General features: G+C 36.8%; 1 protein-coding gene across 1 annotated transcript in view; it reads left to right on the top strand.

Annotated features, from left to right (window-relative positions):
• The first annotated feature begins 851 nt into the window (after positions 1 to 851).
• The window catches only part of smpd4 (sphingomyelin phosphodiesterase 4), a 35,254-nt gene continuing 17,019 nt past the window's right edge, over positions 852 to 19,086 (top strand). Inside the window, exons 1-2 of the mRNA XM_055180442.2 lie at positions 852 to 874; positions 1,024 to 1,105. The gene's annotated coding sequence lies outside the window, so the exon portion shown is untranslated. The remainder of the gene's footprint in view (positions 875 to 1,023; positions 1,106 to 19,086) is intronic.

Raw genomic sequence — 19,086 nt, 5'->3', positions numbered from 1 at the left:
AGAAGTTGTACGAGCCAATTAAAGTGATGCCTCTGGGAACAGTTTAAGACCCAAATTACAAGACACGTACACAGTACTATAATAATTAACAGTTCGGGGGAGTTTATGTTCCCTGTTTATTAGGTTACATTTTAAGGCATGTCAACAATGCAGATACCCAGTGTCTTTTGGTAAAATAGTTTGCCCGAAAAGGAACATTCTGTGATTATTTACTCATCGTAATAAGATTTTCTTTTCTCTGATGAACACAAAAGAAGATATTTTGGTAAGCACACAGCTGATTGTAACCATTGACTTCCATAGTAGGAAAAACAAATACGATCGAATTTAATAGGTACCGTCATCTGTGTGCTTACTATCATTAATCAAAATATCATCTTCATCATTTAAGACACTTAAACGTAATATTTGTTTTTCCTACTATGGAAGTCAGTGGTGGCAGCAGCTGTGTGCTTACCATCAAAGTATCATCTTTTGTGTTCGTCAAAATAAAAATAAAAAACTCATACAGGTTTTTAACAACATGAGGGTGAGTAAATGATGACAGAATTAAAATGTTTGGGTGAACAATCCCTTTAAAGATCATAGAAATTGGTGAAAACAAACCATCCCGAACTGGAGTACAATGTCATACGATATCATTTGCTTTCGGCTTTGATTTTTAGCTTAGTAGAGTTTGCCACAGTATGCCCGTGTGTTTTCTACTTCACCAGATTGATGTAAGGTTCACTTTTTCTTCTGCACACCATATACAATTGTTTATCACAAGAAAGAGAAGCTTTTATTGCTCTTGACTGACACAATGGATATGACCTTTGTTTCTCTTCTCCTGCAGAGTGAACATCAGACAGTCTTTTCATTGCTGTGTTAAAAGGTAAAGAAATGGATTACCACTCACCTATGTGAACTATATGGACACTATGAGCCATAAAAGCTTTCTTTCACGAAATACACAGACCATTTCAAAAGTAACCAAGACGAACACAAATAGATTGCTTTGTGCCTTGTGTTCCTCTGGCCTAGATCTACATTCCCGGCTTTCTATCCTAATCAATGGTACGTAAGGGAGGAAGACAGTTCCGGATTTGGAATAAAGGAATCTGAGGTACATATACTTTGCAATTTTGCCAATAGGACATTTTTAAAACCGCATTTACATTTATGCTTCAAATATATCAAACTCATAATCTTTGCACTGCTACCATAATGCTCTTCCAGCTGAGCTACAGAACTATTAATTGTCACTAATAATTGGTGAATAACATTAAGGGGAATGCGCATGCATATTCAAAGCAGCAAGTGTTGCCTTGGGGAATTAGTGTAAGGGCTTAATACATTATGAAAAATACTTTGATACATTTTGTTGCATATCGCAACATTTCAGGCGAATGTTCATTTTAGATGTTAGATTGTGTGCATACTAGCAATGTGTATTATGCTTATGTTGCAATATGCAACTCTGCCGGTGAAATCCAGGTTAAAGTCTTATAATCTAACTATGAGATGAGGAGCACCCAAGTTTAATTTCACATTGATTTCAATCTTTAATGTGGCCTTACTCAGTCAATATTAAAGATATCAAGGTTATATTTTCACAGAATGTTCTTTACATTATATAAGATGATTTTGGAAACTTGAAAGTGAAAAATGTTCCTGTAGCTTAGTGGTAAAGCATTGCTTTAGCAGCGCAAAAGGTAATGGGTTTGAACCCAGGGAACATACATAATGATAAAAAAATTGTAATGCACTGTAAGTCGCTTTGGATAAAAGCATTTGCCAAAATGCATAAATGTAAGTAAGAGTTTTTTACTGAATCAGCCCTTAACTCATTCCCTGCCAGCCTTTTTTTTTAAAGTTGCCAGCCAGCATTTTTTTGGTGATTTTCACAAAAGTTTCACAAAATGCCTTCCAGAATTTTTTTTTTTATATAAATATATAAACATACAAATTTATCAATTGAAAGAACAGACCATCTGCTTTTTAAACAAACAAACAAACAAACAAAACGGGGGAAAAAAGTTTAAAGGTGCAATTTGTAAGATATTTGCAGTAAAATGTCCAAAAACCACTAGGCCAGTGTTATATATTTTGTCCAGCTGATTACTATCAATATCTGTAATGTTTTCAACTACTTGTAAATCGTGAGAAAATTTCCATTCAAAACATTGACACGGGGCAGTGCAGTCTCCTGTCAATGACGTTAATATCCACGTGACCCTTTGTCACCGCCTTTACTGACGTTAAAACCACATGACAACAGTGGTCGAGTTTGAAAAAATAAAATGGCGACCAAGGAAGCGACTGGAGCACAAATTTTGTGTAAATAAACGTATATTTTCACTTTTTACACATTTTAATTGCATTTCTAGCGAGAAATTAGTATTGTAGTTTTCAAATATGTGATTAGTTATCACAAAGGAGCTCTCTGTTTATATTTCAAACAAGCTGCCTTTCTTTGAGCTGCCTTCATGCCTCTGAAGTCATTGCCTCATGGGGCAGCGAGGCAACAAGTCACTGCCTTGAGTTTTCGGACGCAGCCAGTGTCGTGGACAAATGCGGAACTATGCGTTAGCGCCTGTCGGGCTACGCACTTGCTTATGGACTTGTGGATTACTCTTTATCGTCTGCCGCTGGTTGTGTCAGCAAAGACAGCTCCAGTAAGCGTACGGGCCAACCAAACGACCCAAGAAGAGTTTGGAACAAAACAAGAGAAAGAATGAGGATCAATTTGGTGTTGCATTATCTGGATCGAGAGAGCTTCGCGACAACATTTAACTAGGCCGAGATTCTGATCCTGCTTGTGTTTTACGCGATGGGTGAGTTGTTTTGATTCGTAACCCTTCAAAAAACGTATGCTATTATATTGATCACAACATTAGTGTGTAGACTGTAATCAGCACGTTCTCCCGCAGACGATATGCTCATCAAAAGGTATTGTACAGCTATATAAATGGTCATTTTAAGACACTTCACAATAAGATTTGTACTGTCAATACATTATGTGAAAAATCATTGTAGATTGTAAGTTGAAAACTTAATTCTGTGCTGTGTTAACCATCGAATTTGGACTAATACTGTAACATCTATGACTAACAATTTTGTTTTCAACATCACATATAAACTTACATAATGAAATAAACGATGTCATCAAACGCAACATTTAAAAGACTTGATTACCTTATCTGTCAACGTGATTTCTCGTTCGCGTCTGATTGATGGCCATCAGCGGTTGAGTTAAAGACTACAAATCCCATAATTCCACCCTGCTTCAGAGCGTCATTAAACAACGCCATTTGATGTTATTGTATTTTGGCGCCATCTAGTGGTAAAAATTCTACATATTCCACCTTTAATCCTATCCTCATTTGTTCTCTTTTTATAAATATGGGTAGATTTCTTAAAAAATAAAAAATTTTGAGCAAAAAGCTTGAAGGGATAGTTCACCCAAAAATTTAAATAATTTCATTAATGACTCACCCTCATGTCGTTCCAAACTCGTAAGACCTCCGTTCATCTTCAGAACACAGTTTAAGATGTTTAGTACAAGAGCTTTCTGACCCTTCATTGAAAATCTATGTACGGTATACTGTCCATGTCCAGAAAGATAATAAAAACATCATCAAAGTAGACCATGTGAAATATGTGGGTCAGTCAAAATGTGTTGAAGCATCGAAAATACATTTTGGTCCAAAAATGATGACTTTATTCAGCATTGTCTTCTCTCCTCTGCGTCTGTTGTGAAGCGCATGCGTGACTGCAGGATGACGTACGTCGCGGCTGACATGTTATCTGGTGCGCCCCAGCTGTTTTTTTTTGTGCGCCCGGGCTTCGTTTACAGTCTCAGGGAGACTTCAAAAAATAAGTTTGTAAGTTTGAAAAAATAAAAAAAACTTCGCAAACATGTCTGAGGATAACACGTCATCCGCGTCACTGCAGTCACGTGACTTTAGTCTCGCGCATGCGCTTAATAAAGTCATAATTTTAGTTATTTTTGGAATAATTTATTGTCGATGCTTCAACACATTCTAACTGACCCACTGATGTCACATGGACTACTTTGATGATGTTTTTATACCTTTCTGGACATGGACAGTATACCGTACATAGATTTTCAATAAAGGGTCCACAAGCTCTCGGACTTAAACATAAAACATCTTAAATTGTGTTCCGAAGATGAACGGAGGTCTTACGAGTTTGGAACAACATGAGGGCGACTCATTAATGACATTATTTTTATTTTTGGGTGAACTATCCCTTTAAATAATTGCATTTTTGTAAATTAATTTTGTTAGAGATCAGATTCAGAATAAAGATCAAAACATGCACAGAGTTTAAAATTGATTCAATTAGTTTTTGCATCCGGTTTTTTTATAAATTGGGTAACAACGCCATCTAGTGGATAATAGCAGATTACAGATTACCATAAAAACTTGTTACGGAAGCATCATTTGCAGCAAAAGGGTTTTCTCTTAATTGACGAGATAACTCGTCAATGGCGGGGAAAGAGTTAAAATGTCTGAGTCTCTGATCATTGCCCTAATCATCAGTACCCTGAACTAAAAAACAAGAGAAGACTGCTTACTAGAAACCAGCAGCTAAAAATGCAGAGACTGTAAATGCACAAGAAGATAAGACAGTCATATTCGTAATTATTAATACATGCATTAATACATGCATGCCACTAAATCACATCTGTGGTATGCTTAAATGATAAATGTCTGGTAAAAGCTTAATGTAATGTGTGTTAAATACTCTATTATATACTCTAAAAAATGGTGATTAATAGCACTAAAAGTGGTTTACTGCCTTGTAATCATAGGGAAACCACTTTAACTTCTTTATAGCACCTACCTGTATAGAACCTAAGTGGCACGACTTTATCACCACTTAAGGTTCTACATAGCACCATATGGGTCTTCAAGGTGCAAAAGTTGTCACTGGGACGGTACCTTTTAAAAGGCCCAAATATGTACTATTTTGGTACAGATATTTACCTTTGGAGTACCAGGGTGTACCTTTGAGGTACCATGCACCTTTTACTTTTTGAAAAAGGTACCACCCCACTGACAACTTTAGGGGCTATTTAGCACCATTGCACCATTTGGTGTATTCACTACAATTAATAAAATTATGGTTACGATTTCAATTTCTTATAGGATTGAACAGTTCAGAGCATAATGCAACTCTAATTTCGTTGTTATTTTGCTGTTTTTACTCTGAATATTAACGCATCCCTGAGAATCCCTGAGGAAACAAACACACAACCCTTTTGAACTACGTATGCTAAATAGGCAGCACTGTATAAATGAAATGTTTACCCATCGGTCCTGGCCACTGTCAGTGTGAAATATGAAAGTGCTTAACCCCTGTGAGCTGAGGGAACTGCGGTGAACCCATCGGGTGTTGAAATGCAGGGTTTGCATGTTTGTAATGAGTAGAGAAAACTGCTGGAGAGCATATAGCAGGAAGTCTATTGCACATTAGGCGACTGAATGTTTTACAGAGGGTAATAAACTCATGCCTGGCTAATCAAATTCACATAGAAAATACCATCCTTCAAGTCTTCAAGAAACAAAGATGTGTTTTTTTCCTCAGCGAGAGTTATTGCACAACGCAATTCACCTGCTTTTCCAAACAGTTTAGCAGAGTTTAATAGATTGCTCTCACATTTCCCTGGTGTGCAATTGTGTTGAATAGGATAATGTGGTGATGTTACTGTTTCTCAGATTTTTAAGCCTATAAATGACAAATGGTAAATAAATATGTGATAATTAACAGATAAGCTATTTTTTGTTTTGTATATCTTTCAGCTCGTAACATGTTAATGTCCTCTCCCCACGGCATACACAAAGTTTTGATTACATCTTCCATCATGTTCGTATGCACCAATAATGGCCTTATCACTTTGGTGAACTGTGAGGTCATCGCTCCGATTGTTCAAGTGTTCGCAGATGTCCACTCAATGCATGATTTAGTGCGTCTTATGATTAATTTGCTTCATTACATTCGTGTGTAATTAAAGTTTTAATTTATCACAAGGAACATCCCTGGGTCTAAATAACAACACTGTGGCCTTTAACAAAAAATTAAATAATGCATCCTTGAGAATGGAGATGCATGCAAATAAAATCATCTCTTTATTTTTACATTGGCGTGCTCGATTGTGTTTCGATTTTACTTTGAAGTCTCTGCCTGCATTAGTGTCAATGAACCTGGTTGTTTCCAGAGGATATCCTCTTCCTATTAAAAAAAGCCTTTTATGAATCCCCAAACAATATTGCTAAAGAAGGATTATTAGTTTAAAGATCTGGCCAGTTATTTAACAGAGATGCAAACTGCTGTGCCTCGGGCATCTTGAATCATATCATAAGTTCAGATCAATTTTCTGAAAATTGTGTTCATGTTTTATTAAATTTATGAAAAGCACAAATGATCAGGATTCCAGTAATTTGAAGAACCAAATCGTCCTATAATACATCCTATTAAAACCATATCCAGTGCTACTGTTTCAGATTACTGAGCTAATATGAATTAATCCATGCCTGTGGCTTCAGTCTGATTTAGCCATTTTAACTCATAAATGTTAAATGGACAGAAACTGACTTTATCTGGCCTCTTTTTGACACACTTTAAAGCAAGGATTAAAGGTGATAAAAGAAAGCCTTTGATTCTGCTAATGGATATAAAGGATATAACAGGTTCATTACTGAAAGCTTTTGCGTTTAGAAGAGCTCAGAATGAGATAATGATATTGACCGAATGCTCTTGGCATGTAGTATACATTCATCAAATATTTTCTACTCAAATATACACTTAATCATTTAAAAATACCCGTTCGTTAGCAGAATCCATTAAACGCCACGTCAGTTTTTCAGAAAAGTCCTCAAAGTGCTCAGAGGACATTTGTATACTCTAAAAATGGCTGGGTTATTTTTGACCCAATAATGAATAAATATTGGACAGAATACACGGCTGGGTTAAAATTTACCCAATGCTGTGTTATTATACACTATGGTTGCATAACATCAACTCAACATTGGGTCAAAATAATCCAGCCATTTTTAAAGTGTAAAATAATCTTAGATAACATTTAAACTTTGGTCACTTGTGGACCTAAATACAATGACTGGCACATGCATCACAGCGCCCCCTAATGTGTGGCTCAGTTTCTTCATTTACACTTTTTAAATTCTGATTTTCATAATTTGCAGTGTTTCTAGTTGTATCTTAAAGGACAAGTTCGGTATTTTACACTTAAAGCCCTGTTTTCAGATTGTTTATGATGAAATAGAACGGTTTGACTGATATTTCGACATATGCGGCTGCCCTGAGAATTTTCAGGTTTGTTGTTTCACCTCCCACCTCTACAATGGGTGTATAGGTGCACAGGAACAATCCTTCCTAAAATGCATTAAACTTTTGTTTACAAAGACGTGAAACTCACCGAGTGGTCAGGGGTGTTCACTGTTATGCTCACACAAAAATCGCTGCAAAAGATGCTTTCCAACAGGTGTTTTAGCATTCGTTGTAAACTTGTGGACTTATTTTTAACGCCTCACACCCGTATATTCTTCCGTCGAGAGCTTGAAAAATAGATACTCCAGCCCAGTTGGTGGCGATAATCATCCTTTGCCAATTGCAAGAATAGAAACAACGTTCCTGGTGCGGAGTAATACCGTACCTCACAGCACATCTTATACAAGTCAATGGAGTTGGCAAAAACTACGATAAAACCTGTTGGAAAGTGTCTTTTGCAGCGATTTTTGTGTGAGCATATCAGTGAACACCCCTGACCACTCGGTGAGTTTCACGTCTTTGTAAATGAAAGTTTAATGCATTTTAGGAAGGATTGTTTCTGTGCACCTATAAAGCCATTGTAGAGGTGGGAGGTGATACAAGAAACACCCGAAAATTCTCGGGCCATCATCATATGTCGAAATTTCTGTCAAAACCGTTCTATTTCATTATAAACAATTTGAAAACAGGGCTTTAAGTGTAAAATACCGAACTTGCCCTTTAAGTGATTTTGCAACTTTTTTGGTATATATTTCCAAAAGAAGAGGATTTTTTTCCCAAAGAAAAGGAGGTTCTTACCAAAAAAGCTTGCACGCACTTAGAGGGTTTTGCCGTGAAAGGCAGATTTGTTAAAGGTGCAGTTTGTAAATTTTAGCGGCATCTAGTGGCAAGGTTGCGAATAGGGCTGTCACTTTTGTGAAAAAATCATTTTCGATTTTTAATATATAAGTGTTCATTGAATCGATTGTAAAATCGATTTTCCATGTCTAAAAAGACGTTTCCATTTTCAACGCCAAATAATGGACAAACGTGAAGAGAGCGCTGGAGTCAGCAATATTTCTTATTTTTTGTCATTAAGTTTCGTGCAGAATAACAAACAGCAACAGTAGTGCAACATTCTCGAAAAAAATATGCAGAGTGGACTGCTGCCATAACATAAATAAAAAACATTACTGCAGGCTTCAAACCGGCTGCATTTATGATTTAGGCAATTCAAAAATTATTTTAAATAATGATTCAATCCATTTCAAACAATTGTTCAAAAACAAAACTTTAAATAGACTTACTTGAAGTTGAGAACAGGCTGTGTGTTTTTTTATTAAACGTAACCGACACTTAGGCGGCACTATAGGCAGGCATAATGAAATGCGCAAAAAGGCTGGGGCCATTACAAATTATTGGTCAGGAAAACAAGTTGATCATGAACATTTTCGGGGTCCAGAGCGTTTTTTATTCACTATATGCCCATCTGTTGAGAAGACGCGCTCCGACCGCACTGATGTCCCAGGGAAACTCGGGTACTTCGTTGCCAGCTGCGCAAGGTGGGGGCATGTCGTACTGTCAATCTTCCACCACAAAAGCGGTTCGCTGTCAGCTGGCAATGGTGGCTCATGTAAGGTCTGTTTCGTCGCTCTCTCGTGTTGCGCAGGTTCATTGATGTTGTCCGCCATTTTCTTTGAAAAACACTAGATGCAGGGATTGAAAGCGTGAAACTATAGGTGCGTAAAATTGCTGGGTATTTTCTGTCTAGCTTTCGCAACGCCTACTGCACTTTCGGAATTCTTCATTTTATTTTTCTGCTTGTTTGTGAGTTTTATTACGTCTATATTTTTTATTGTTTAATTCTTTAAAAATTAATAGTGTACATATTTGGTAAAATCGATTACCTATTTTCGTTTTCGAAACTTTTTTTGGTTGGTCCGATCGATTGTGCAATCGATTTTCGAACGAAAAGTGACAGCCCTAGTTGCGAATAGTAACCAAAGGCTCAGTCCACTGCTCTCCTCTTGCTTTTGAAACATAGAGAAGCCACGGTAGCAGCCACCGGACAAAAATGTCATTGCCAGAGACAACTTAGTAAAAAAGTTTGTCCGTTAAGAGCTTCTGTAAAAACATGGCGGCACAAAATGGCGACTTCCAATGTAAGAGGACCCTTGGTGTATGTAGATAAAAACGTCTTATTCTGAGATAATAAACACATAACGATTCATTATGAAAGGTCTTTATACACCCCTGATAATATAGTTTTGTATATTATTTAGCATTTCTGTCAAGAGATCCTTCTAAAAATTACACACTGCAGCTTTAAGTAACATTTTTGAGCTAAGTCATTTCAATTACTGACTATTTTCGTTGCCATTAAAGTGAGTCGACTACCAAAACAAACTTATAGCCAATCAGCAGTAGGGGCGTGTCTACTAACCAACATTGTTGCCTGGGTTGCGTATGTGTAGGGTGGGTCTATCAAATGAAGGTCCAGATTCTGTTGGGGTAGGGGCGTGTTTGTTTAGGTGATTTCAAATGTCAACATTGGCTTTGAGAGTTCACAGACCCCGCCTTTAACCTAAACATAAAAGCCTAATAAAAATGCTCATTTACAAGAAAACAGGTCAGATGCACTTAGAGGGTTTTGCATCTGAGCTCTTCATATTGATTCCACTACAGTACCAGGTTGAGTCAGCATGTTCATATGCTAATACAGCTTCTTTTTTCATTTGAATATCTGTAATTATACTGCATTATGCATTGATAGAACCTGTATTCCTTTGCATTAATGTTTTAATTTAACATTCACATTTTAGCAGACGGCTTTATCCAAAGTGACTTACAAAACTGATGGTGTTCTCTATGCTCTTCAAAGTTAGTTGATTTTACTCATAAAGGAAAAATACTATGCATATTCAGAACTGAATATACAGCTTGTGTCATACATTGCTGATGTCTTATTAGTATTAGACTGCCTCAGTCATGTTTTTACAGTGTAATCCTCTGAAGGGAATTTGCTCTGACATTTAAAGGCAGAGTGAGTGAGGCATTTCCTTTAATAGGCCTCTCTCAATGCTGAGTCTCCGACATGATAAAGAAGCATCTCATCATGCCATTATTCTGTCTGGGTCTTTATTAATGGCACAGATGAGGCTTTTCGTAAAGACACAACAACAGAAACGGAGCGTAAGGGAGCATTTGAATATTAAAAATCCAAGCATGAAAATTCTGTTATTGTTTAATATTTATAATAAATTGGTTGATTTGGCTCACCAAAGTAGTCTGAATTATTCATTCTTGCATCATAGCGATCCAGATTTAACATCATGATCCAATTGCAGTGATTCTCGAGTCATCTGGGTTTTAAATAAGTTTATATTTAGCATCTGTTTCAAACCTTTTAGTAAATTATAACAAGTATCATTTTAGTGGTTTTAATTTTCAGCATGTACTGTAGAAACCCACAAACTTTCCACTGAAAACACAATGTGTCACAAAATATGCTATATAGGAATATTAAACATTATGAATATTAAACAATTATATACGTTCAAACCAGTTTCCAAGCTTTCATTTTCAGGCCCCCAAAAACACCATCGTTGTGCTAATGAACAGTCAAAACAAATAAAAAGTTTTACATTTTAATTGATTTTAGCTATTGTGCATGCTGTTTAAAACATAAGAATAACTAAAAGTTAAATTAATGAGCTTGAAACCTCTGCAAATCCATTTTCCCCACCATAATTGCCCAAGGAGAGAATTGTCTCTGTGGCCTGTTCCTGGCATCTTTATATTTTCGCTCTTCACCCGTTTGCAGCGCTGGCATTGAGAGTGGGGAGCGGAGGGCTGGAGCCATTAAATCCATCATTCCACTTCATCTGCAGCACACTCCCTTTCTGATCAATGATAGCACTAATAATAACTGCCACATAGTCATCTCCAGCTCGCTGTCATTCTGTCACAGCCCCGGGCCCCCCTCTCCAGATTGCCCGGCCCGATTAAGAGCCCATTACAGAGGCTGTTTACTCATAATGTCCCTCAGGTCTGGCCATGCTTTGTTTGCCTGTCCAGAGATCCAAAGGTGATGAGATGACCTTCTAAAACTTCAAAAGTTCATTTACTCACTCAGTGTCAGTGGGTCCCTTATTTTATCAACATTTATTAGCAAAAGAGTACTTTTGGGGTCATCATAAAAAAATGAGCATATTGTTTTAATTTTTTATATTAATACTCTACCTGATATAAAAATCTGTCATAATTTACTTAGCTTCACTTTCAGAAATAAAGGTACAAAGCTGTCACTTGGACAGGAGCATTTACGTACAGATACATGCACCTTTGAGGTAACAATTTGAGTAATATGTACCATTTAGATATACAAAGATGTACTTTTTGAAAGGGTGATGAATGAGTGTTGAACAGTGGGGGCTCGTGACTGCTCTTCCGAGGGGCGCAAATTCAAAATATGTGTTCGGAGTGTCGTGTGTTGCTCGTGTTTTGAATTATGTGTTTGTTATGTCATGTGAACCATATGCATAACGTATTTTGTCAAAATAAGCGCCTGCTGCACACGCGTCAAAACCGTTTATGATAAATGAGACGCTCACGTTCACAAAATACACGCAAGACACTCCCTTAACAGTAAACTCTGATTACACATGAGATTATGTGAGTATATGGCAAACGCGAGCGTCTCTTTTATAATAAGCCCTTTAGACGCGTCTGCAGCGGGCACTTATTTTGACAAGACACGTGATGCACATATGATCACTCAACGCGCAGAACACATATTTTGGACTATATACATGTTGTGACAAACTTTGCATCGTGCACCCTCGAAAAATGAAGTCACCGGCCGCCACTGGTGTTGAATGCACTGTAAATTTAATATATAACACAGGTCTACCAAATGCGTAAATGTAATGATACACACTAAAAAATGCTGGGTTATTTTTAACCCAGCGTTGGGTCAAAAATTGTCAAACCCAACCTGTTGGGTTTAAGGCAGTCTGAGGATACTGAAATTAGAAACTGAGGTCTAAATAAAACCCTGATCAGTCTAAATTTAAAGGTGCAGTGTGTAAATTTTCGCGGCATCTAGTGGTGAGGTTGCGAATTGCAACCAATGGCTTAGTCCAACCAATTACCATAGTAGAGAAGCTATGGTAGCTGCCATCGCACAAACATGTCATCGTCGGAGACAACTTAGTAAAAAAAAATTGTCCATTAAGGGCTCCTGTAGAAAAATGGGGGCACAAAATGGCGACTTCCATGTAAGGGGACCCTCAGTGTATGTAGATAAAAAGGTCTCGTTCTAAGGTAATAAACACATAACGGTTCATTATCAAAGGTTTTTATACACCCCTGATAATATAGTTTTGTATATTATTTTGCATTTCTGTCAAGAGCTCCTTCTAAAAATTACACACTGCACCTTTAATGCTTATTGGTTCATACTGACCCTTTGAAATTAACCACTGCTCACAAGATGCCAAAAACAAAAAAAGCTTGTATATTTGACCCAACAAAGGTTTAAAACAACCCAGCATAGGTTAAATTAAAACTCCATGAGTTGTGTTCGTCTCTTTTTGACCCAATGCTGGGCTGAAAATAACCCAGGATATTTTTGTGTATGAATGAGTTATGACAAATAATCTATTTAAAACTATATTGTCTTTGAACTTTATACAAAAATCTTCAACATTCTTCTGCTCTTGGTTTAACCGTCATACTTGGACACTCGACTGAAGTTGGTTTTCATCTTACAGTCCTGCCCTCACCCAGCCACGGGCCAAAGACACAAATCAAACACACTGTGATGTCCAACCCCATTCTAGCACTCAGCTAAAGTAATCATTAGAAAAGAAGATGGACTGCCTGCTCTGTCCCAGACCTCTGTCCCAGACGAAGTCCAGTATCATCAGCCTCCCACCCCTATAAATAAGAAACCGAGAGGAACAAAAAATAAATGTCTTTCGTAAAGTGAAATGATCTACGGTATTAATTGATATCTGTTATGATTTATAATTTTCAGTGTCAAATATACATTATGCTTTTACTTACTGCTTGATTTGATTCATTTTTTTGTTGGTAAAATAACCTTCCCATATAGCATTTAATAACTATAATAGAGACAGTTATCCCAACTCAGCCAAATGCAGTAAAACATGCTTTTCAATTGATGTCATGACTGTTGAGAAAAGATTGTTGTGGCATCACATTCTGATACAGTTATTGCAGTGAAGTATGATCGGACAGATAAATATGCTCGACAGGTCTTTTATCAAACCAGCGTTTCATGAATTATTGATCAATTTCAAATGCATAAGAGAATGCAGGTGACTAAACAAGGGGAATACAATTTATAGATACCAGAATATATCGAACACAAATACATTGTTCTTTACTATCATTTACTGTCCTAAACTAAATTATACAATACTTGAAATTCAATACATATCAGATCAGTTTTTTATTTTCCCGTTGCCACATACACTATCAGAATTGTTTAACTTTTTGCCCTTCTACCACTTTTTATCATATTTTTTTTAAACGTGAGAACTTAGGGCAGTTTTTCAAACTCTCTCCAGATTATTTTAACAGCATCCGGCTAGCTCTGATAAGAGAATAAAATATATATATTTTGGTCTGTGTTCTCATTTACGAGCTCTTACTCTGAGTCAATTCACTGTTTACTCTCTGCGGGCATCCACTGCCAATTCCAGCTGCATTCAGTAAAATTCCTTCTTCAATTTTGAATGACACAAAGGGAGCAAACGGCTACAGCTTCATAAAATTGCCTTTTTGTACTTGGTAATTTTGTAGCTCTCTATGGGTGAGCTATATGAACACGCTGTTATTTGAACTGCTGTTTGAAATAAGTAAGACTTTTGAAAACAGTGGTTTGAAAGCATATCAAGAACATACAATGAAAATGAAAAGTGCTTCTGTAGCCCATCTCAATGGCTTTTTTAAAACGTACTTGTTAGAGAAGATTACCTAAAGTAAAGAAGGAAGAAAAGTCTATATTTGTAGAAACTAAATGCTCGATGTATTCAAACTGAACTGAAATTTTAAGGCTTAGGTGTAATGGTTGTGGATTATGATTGTTTACTGTTACTGTAGATGCCATTGATCAAACAAAAGAGAGTTCTGTTTCAAAACCAAGTCACTGGTTAAGCTCACATTGCTGAATAGAGCTATTTCAAAAAGTCAAAGAGTCCTCATACACCTGGGTGGTTTCCATCAATACAAAGGAAAAATTGTCATGCAAACAAAGCACCATAGAGCTATAGTGTTTTTGGGGTAATCAATATTGCTTTTTTATCATAAATTGAACTGCGATAGGAAAAGTACCATTAAATACATTACGCCTTACTTTACATTAGAGGTCATTCAATGGGTTTTAGGAAATGATGATGATAAAAAATGCAAACATGAGAGATCTTTTCTGTGCTGTATAGATTGACTTGGTTTGTGTAGTGTTTTTAAAGGCATTTCTCATTGCATGATCAATAGCATCATCAATCCTGACACTTTATCAAAAATCTAATGCCATGGGGGAAGATCATTTCCTAGCTTATATATATATATGTTATATGATGGTATCAAATCTCTATTTAAAAAAATCAGCATAAACCAACAATTATATTAGGATCCAGTTTTATTAAAGGATTATTTAATGTTCTTAAAAAAAATGCATATAATTTACTCACCACCATGTCATCCAAAATGTTGATGTCTTTCTTTGTTCAGTCGACAAGAAATAATGTGTTTTGAGGAAAACATTCCAGGATTTTTTCTCATTTTAATGGACTTTAATGGATCCCAACACTTAACAGTTTTAATGCAGTTTAAAATTGCAGTTTCAAAGGACTCTAAACGATCTCAAACGAGGCATAAGGGTCTTGTCTAGCGAGGCGATTGTCATTTTTGGCAGGAAAAATTTAAAATATGCACTTTTAAGCCACAACTTCTCATCTTCCTTCGGCCGTGTGACGTGCCGGCGTGGACCTCATGTAATATGTCATCACGTCAAGAGGTCACGGATGACGTATTGAAATTACGCCCCAGTGTTTTCAAGTGTTGAGAAAGAGGACCGTTCCGACGTTGTTGTATGTCGAATGATACTAATTAATGTCTTTGTGTCAGTTTATAGTGTAAAATGGTCCGCAAATGTGCATTTCATGTATGTAACACGTGACCTTTTGGCGTCATTATGCAGTTACGTGAGGTCGCGCTGGCTCATAGCGGGAGGAAGAAGAGAAGTTGTGGTTTAAAGGTGGATAATTTTTATTTTTCTTGCCAAGAATGACAATCATTTCGCTAGATAAGACCCTTATGCCTCGTTTGGGATCGTTTAGTGTTGGGGTCCATTAAAGTCCATTAAAATGAGAAAAATCCTGGAATGTTTTCCTCAAAAAACATAATTTCTTCTCGACTGAACAAAGAAAGACATCAACATTTTAAATGACATGGTGGTGAGTAATTAATTATCTGGATTTTTTTTTAAGAAAATTTACTAATCCTTTAAAGTATTAGCCATTAATATCCTACATTCATTGTAGCAGAGCTTGCCATTTTAAATGGTTTCTTTATCTTTTTGAATTGACCCGCAGACGAAGTCGAAAGTGACAGAAAATAGTCCTGATTACCAGCCCGTAATGTGACTTTACACTGGGTGATCTGGTCATCCAAGGGTCAAGGGGGGTCATATCCATCAGACCAGTGACGAAAAGGTTCTCATGCCAGGTTTTTCCTCTCCTTCTCGCTGGAGAGTGATGACGGCCTTGTTCCAGATAAGGAGCCCGATCCATTGGCCTGATTTGTGGCCAGCAGAGCAATTTCAATACCCGTCTTTGAACTGATAGATGAGGCCTGCCTCTGATAAAGGGCCAATTTACCTTAGGGCCAATGGTGATGAAACTGCAGTAGTTGCCTTCCTTTGTCTCCTCCACAATTTAGAATGAGGAAAAAGAGGAGAAAGGGAGAAAAATAATGTAAATAGTCAATGAAGAGAGCAGTATTTTTATTGTCATTTAAGACAGAGCTGTCATGTGTCTTGTTGGCCAAGACTTTCTTCAGAACAGCACTTCAAGAACACACAAATAACAGTGCAAGGTGAGGGTAGAGCAATGATTCTCAATGGTGTCCGCAGGATGTCAATTCTCAGGCAATCAGGCAAGTTATTTCTTGCTAATGGAACCTTACGGGAATGAAAGATCATCTCCATCCATCATTGCATTGAGGGGTTTTCTAAAATTTCTCAAATAAACATGGAGAAAGGCAATTGAGACAGTTTTTTAAATTGCACTTGATGTTTCCTTTGTAATGTTGAATGAGTTGATTGAGTATGACAGAAGAGAAATCAGAAATAGCCTCTGTCTTTGGTGTCTTTCATATTTTAATATACAAAATTTGGTCAGTTCAAACAATAAAAATAAAAGTCAAGTAAAATGCTGCTCATTTCCCCACATTTTTCATTCCCTTTGTTTCAATACCGACCTCATTTATTACAGTTGCAAGAGGAGCTTTATATAAAAGCAATTACCACACTATGTTACAAACATGCTGTTCTCTCTGTATTAGACATGAGAGGAAGTTCATGGCTCTTTGTTATTTCTGGGTTTTGCAGACGTGTGATTAACATTATTCCAACAATAGAATAAATTTGAGAGTTTTATAATAAAATTTATACAGATTAAAGAAAATGACGGATTACTGTTTTCCTAACATTGCTGTTACTTATCCGGATTGCCTTTATATATGCTAAGTGGAAAAAATCATACATAAACTAAATAAGTGAAGACATTAGGCCAAGGGGTACTTAAGAAATATCTACACCAATCGTCAAAGCTGCTGGACTTGATGCACTCTTATTACATTATGCAGTTGTTTTGTTTGTTTTATCAGTGCTATACTCCCTCAGGCACTTTTTGAATTCCATCTATGTTGACAAATGCTCTTTGAATATCATATCATATCACGTAGATTAGATATTAATTCATATCCAGATATACCTTGGGCATTTTGTCTTTTAAAGTATATAATACTTCTAGCCTTACAAAATATTTGTAGAGAATGTTTGAGGTTTTGCACAGAATAAATCAGTTCTAAATCAAAGGGGTGTGGCCAGAAGTTTTGTAAAAGGGAACATAAAAAGAGCTCAAATGCAAAAGCCGCTAAATGCCATAGACATAAACTTATTCAACTTCATGCGGCGCCGCAAGAACCGACCGCCAGAAGACGTCAAAGTGCTGCAAGAACGATTAGAGAAATCATACAAAGTCTAATGTAGGCTGCGTCCGAAAACTCTTTCCAAAAAGCTTTCCAAGGCAGGAAGGCATCAAGGCATGTCCGAATTCAATGTTTGGTTTACTTCCTGTCTCCTGAGATACCTATGCGTGGACGTACATTAAGAATGTGATTGGTCGAGCCCAGTCGAGGTTGAAAAAATAAAATGGCGGCCAAGGACGCGACTGGACCACCAATTTAGTGTAAATAAAGGTAGATTTTCACTTTTTACACCTTTTAATTGCAAAAATTAGTATTGTAGTTTTCAAATATGTGATTAGTTATCACAAAGGCGTTCTCTGTTTAAATTTCAAACACGCTGCCTTTGAAGTGTGTCCGAAAGTCTTTCTCTGAGCTGCCTTCATGCCTCCGAAGTCATTTCCTCATGAGGCAGCGAGGCAACGAGTCACTGCCTTGAGTTTTCGGACGCAGCGTTAGTATCAGTGCATCCGCCATCTTGGATGGGTCCCCAATGCGCCCCCCGCATTTATTTCTACTTGGGAAGGTGTATCCCCAATTACAATAATCATAACTCCACAAATTTTTACCTGATTTTCACACGTAAGTAATGTTAGTTACGATGACATAATATTATAAATAGCAAAATAACCTAAATTATTTTTCAATCTTGTGAATGGTAATCCCTTGCGATCTGGCATCAATACTGCGCCGATTCTTGCCACCGTAAACTGCACAAAATACGTGCATAGTTGCTCTCTCTCTCCGTTGACTCCTATTGACTTTAGTGCTAGCGTAAAGTGAAGAGACCGAACCAATATGGCGGCGACACTGGATTACGTTTTAGTACGTCATGAGGCATCTACGTATATAATGTCTATGGTAAACGGCACCTTTGTCATTAGAAAATGGGATTGATTGAATGCTCTCAGCACGTATTATACGTACAAATACGTTTGCTTCAAATTTGCTTAATCCCGGCCTCAGAAATACAAGCCTGATCTCACAAGAAATCATACATATTTAACGAGTTGGATAATTCGTATTAATTCATACGAAGTTAATCATGCAAAATCGTACGATTTTATAAAACATAATGTTAAGTTTTCTTTTATTTGCATAGAAATTAAGCTAGCTGATTTAGGTAAATAACATCTTTCAGTGTTAAACTAGACAGTGAAAAAGTTTAAATTAAACTTCAACAAAACAGACATGTAGGGGTGGTGTCCCGGACAGGGATTAGCTTAAACCAGGACTAGGTCTTAGTTTAATTAGGAAATATAACTAGTTTTAACAAACATGCCTTACTGAAAACAGTACTTGTGTGCATTTTGAGGCAAAACAAAGGGCACTGATGTATTTTAAGATAAGTCAGTGCAAGTTGTTTTCAGTGTTGACAGCTCTTACATTTATTTTAGTCTAGGACTAGTCTAATCCCTGTCCGGGAAACCACCCCATATATATATATATATTTGAATGTCTTTTACAATAACCAAAAACAAAGGTTTGTCTTTACTGAGTTTACATTTATGATTATAAAATTTAGAAAAAAAA

The sequence above is a fragment of the Misgurnus anguillicaudatus genome, chromosome 9, assembly GCF_027580225.2.
Source record: "Misgurnus anguillicaudatus chromosome 9, ASM2758022v2, whole genome shotgun sequence".
Classification (NCBI taxonomy): Eukaryota; Metazoa; Chordata; class Actinopteri; order Cypriniformes; family Cobitidae; genus Misgurnus; species Misgurnus anguillicaudatus.
The sequence above is the reverse complement of the archived record's forward strand: the minus strand, read 5'-3'. Positions and strand labels throughout refer to the sequence as shown.